Here is a 4,398-nt window from a genome sequence, read left to right as displayed (position 1 = left end):
TCTGGTGTGTAGAGAGCGGATGAGAAAGGTGGATGGTGTAGGTAGTGTGGACTGAAGGGCTGTGTCCATGCTGTATCTATTGTCTATCGACAAGGAACATCTCTGGAGAGAAGGAATAGGTGACGTTTTGGCTTGAGACCCTTCTTCAGATTGCTGTCTCTCCCGCTGAGGTACTCCAGCTTTTTGTGTCTATCTTCGGTTTAAACCAGCATCTGCAGTTCCTCCCAACACCATTAGTATTATTTTCGCCCAACAGCCAGTAGAGGGAGCAATCACCTCACCGTGACTTTAACTTTGACATGTTCAGGAGACCAGCAATTTCTTCCCCAGTCCCTTCTGCTCAACGCTAAAGGGGCTGTCCCACTGTACGAGTTCATTCAAGAGCTCTCCTGAGTTTGAAAAAAAAAATCAAACTCGTGGTAAGTACGTAGAATGTACGTAGCGGGTACGTCGGAGCTCGGGACGTCCCTTAGCGGCTCGTAACGCTAACGGCAGGTACTCGGGAAACGCGGTAAGCTTCTGAAGGCTCGTGAAGATTTTTCAACATGATGAAAAATGTCCAGGAGAGCCCCGAGTACCTACGAGCGGCCATTACCTTAAATCTCCGAGTTCGAATGAGGGGAAACTCGGGAGAGCTCTTGAATTAGTTCGTACAGTGGGACATGGCTTTTAATTGGCAAGAATGTGCCAATCCCTCTCTGCCCACAGTTCCACCCACAAAGGAACATTCCCTCTGGAAGGCGACTCCGGACTGTCAAAGCTGCCACAGCCAGACATAAAAACTGTTTTTATCCACCATTAGTAGCTCTACTCAACAACCAAAAATATGTAGCCTCCTTGTGCTCTGGTATTTTATTTAATTCACATGTTTAATCGATAATGTTTTATTATTAATGTTTAATGTGTCATTCCTAACTGTCACTGGCTGTCATGTTGTCACTTGCGGGCGGAGCACCAAGGCAAATTCCTTGTATGTGAATACTTGGCCAATAAACTTATTCATTCATTCATTCATTCAGAGTGTTTGTCGGCACTGGGCCTGTACTCACTGTCTGGAGTTTACAAGGATGAGGGGGCACCTCATTGAAATGTACAGAATAGTGAAAGGCCTGGATAGAGTGGATGTGGAGAGGATGTTTCCACTAGTGGGAGAGTCTAGTACCAGAGGGCACAGCCTCAGAATTAAAGGACGTTCCCTTGGGACCAGGGTTCCCAACCTTTTTCATCCCGTTTACCCCTGGCAACTTTAATAGCGTATAGCAATGTTATTTCAATAGACAATAGATGCAGGAATAGGCCATTCGGCCCTTCGAACCAGCACCACCATTCAATGTGATCATGGCTGATCATCCCCAATCAGTACCCCGTTCCTGCCTTCTCCCCATATCCCATGACTCCGCTATCTTTAAGAGCCCTATCTAGCTCTTTCTTGAAAGTATCCAGAGAACCTGCCTCCACCAGGCAGAGAATTCCACAGACTCACCACTCTCTGTGAGAAAAAGTGTTTCATCGTCTCTGTTCTAAATGGCTTGCTCCTTATTCTTAAACTGTGGGCCCCTGGTTCTGGACTCCCCCAACATCGGGAACATGTTTCCTGCCTCTAGCGTGTCCAAGCCCTTAACAATCTTATATGTTTCAATAAGATACCCTCTCATCCTTCTAAACTCCAGAGTGTACAAGCCCAACCGCTCCATTCTCTCAGCATATGACAGTCCCGCCATCCCGAGAATTAACCTTGTAAACCTACGCTGCACTCCCTCAATAGCAAGAATGTCCTTCCTCAAATTAGGGGACCAAAACTGCACACAATACTCCAAAACACTTATTTATGAGCAACTAATGATGAACAGATACCGGTATAACCAAAACCATACACAGTCAGTCAGTGAGAAAAAATATGTACATATCCAGAATCAACAAATTTACCCCCTGGGTCGGCGAAATGTACCCCCCTGGGGGTACATGTACAGTAGGTTCAGAACCCTCGCCTTTAGGAAGGAGATGAGAAGGGATTTCTTATATCAGAGGGTGGTGAATCTGTGGAATTCATTGCCACAGACGGCGGTGGAGGCCAAGTCAATGGATATTATGTCACTGGAGTCTGAAGAAGGGTCTCAACCCGAAACGTCACCCAGTCCTTCTCTCCAGAGATGCCGCTCGTCCTGCTGAGTTACTCCAGCATCTTGTCTTTAGAAAATGGAAGGTCATGTTACAGTTGTATAAGACGTTGGTGAGGTCACATCTAGAGTATTGTGTTCAGTTTTGGTCACCATGTGATAGGACAGATGTCAAGCTGGAAAGAGAGGACTAGATCGGGTAAACACACACAGTCTCTTGCCCAGAGTAGGGGGAATCGAGAACCAGAGGACATAGGTTTAATGGGCTGTCCCACTTGGCGACTTTTTCGGCGACTGCCGTCGTCATTGACTGACTTATCAGGGTCGCCGAAAGATTTTGAACATTTCAAAATCCAGCGGCGACAAAGAAAATGTTGCGACACTTGAGGAGACAGCGTGCGCCGATATGTCATCACGCCACGACTTGTTCCGTGACCTGATACGTCAGTCAATGATGCCCGCAGTTGTCGGAAAAAATCTCCAAGTGGGACAGGCCCTTATTAAAGTGAGGGGGGAAAGTTAGAATGGGAACCTGAGGTCGACAAAAATATTTTTGTCCACCTTCGATTTTTCCAGCATCTGCAGTTCTTTCTCAAACATAGAAAAATAAGGGGTAACTTTTTTCACACAGAGGGTGGTGGGTGTGTGGAACGAGCTGACGGAGGAGGTGGTTGAGGCGGAGACTATCGCAACGTTTAAGAAAGATTTGGACAGGTACATGGATAGGACAGGTTTAGAGGGATATGGACCAAACGCAGAGACGTGGGACTGGTGTAGATGGGGCATGTTGGTTGGCGTGGGTATGTTTGGCCGAAGGGCCTGTTTCTACACTGTATGACTCTATGACAAGATGTGATGTAGAGGTCTATGACTCTATTACACACACCATCAGATTTATTTTTATATGAGTTGGAGCTACTAAAATAACAGATGAGGAAATGTCACATGGTCACGTCAGGGCTGGCTCTGCGAGTTACAGAATACCAATAACCCTTTATCCCACCCAGTCCGTGCCGACCAGCGATCCCCCCGTACATTAATCCTATCTACTGTCCTACACACACTGGGGACAATGTAAACACAGAAACATAGAAACATGGACAATAGGTGCAGGAGGCCATTCGGCCCTTCGAGCCAGCACCGCCATTCATTGTGATCATGGCTGATCGTCGCCTATCAATAACCCGTGCCTGCCTTCTCCCCATATCCCTTGACTCCACTAGCCCCAACAGCTCTATCTAACTCTCTCTTAAATCCATCCAGTGAATTGGCCTCCACTGCCCTCTGTGGCAGAGAATTCCATAAATTCACAACTCTCTGGGTGAAAACGTTTTTTTCTCACCTCAGTCTTAAATGGCCTCCCCTTTATTCTAACACTGTGGCCCCTGGTTCTGGACTCGCCCAACATTGGGAACATTTTTCCTGCATCTAGCTTGTCCAGTCCTTTTAATAATTTTATATGTTTCTATAAGATCATCCCCCTCATCCTTCTAAACTCCAGTGAATACAAGCCTAGTCTTTTCAATCTTTCCTCATATGACAGTCCCGCCATCCCAGGGATCAATCTCGTGAACCTACGCTGCACTGCCTCCTCAATCACAAGGATGTACAATTTTACTGAAGCCAATTAAACTGTACGTCTTTGGAGTGCGGGAGGAAACCGGAGCACCTGGAGAAAACCCACGCAGGTCACGGGGAGAACGTGCAAACTCCGTACAGACAGCACCCGTAATCAGGATGGAACCCGGGTCTCTGGCGCTGTGAGGCAGTGACTCTACCCTGCGCCACCGTGACGCCCCCATGCTGACAGGAATATGATCAGGTTTGCAATGACACAACAGTTTGATATTCCCGTACTATCAATCAGTCGGTGAGTGTGAGGCTATTTTGGGCCAAGTCTTTCATTGGGTGCTTGTTGTTTGAAACTAAGATCATGATGACATCTGCCAGAATTATCTCCTGTGACCCATGTCGTGACGCTCAGCTTCCTCATCAGCTGCCGGCATTTTTTGGTTACTTTAGTTCAGGGCCTGTGCCACTTGGGCAACCTAATCCGCGAGTTCTGGCGAGTTTGCCCTCCACTCATACTCACAGCATGGTCGACACGAGGTCGTAGGAGGTCTTTGTAACTCTCCTTCATGCTCGAGAGTAGTCCCCGCGTACTCGAGGCCTCAGCTAGGTCACGGCGTATTTTTCAACAAAAAAAGGTTGCCATGGAAAAAATCGATACTTTTTTTACTCGTAGGTTTAGTCGAGGTAGGTCGTAGTAAGCCGGCATGTT

The sequence above is a fragment of the Leucoraja erinacea genome, unplaced genomic scaffold, assembly GCF_028641065.1.
Source record: "Leucoraja erinacea ecotype New England unplaced genomic scaffold, Leri_hhj_1 Leri_102S, whole genome shotgun sequence".
Classification (NCBI taxonomy): domain Eukaryota; kingdom Metazoa; phylum Chordata; class Chondrichthyes; order Rajiformes; family Rajidae; genus Leucoraja; species Leucoraja erinaceus.
Note: the sequence above shows the minus strand (reverse complement) of the source record.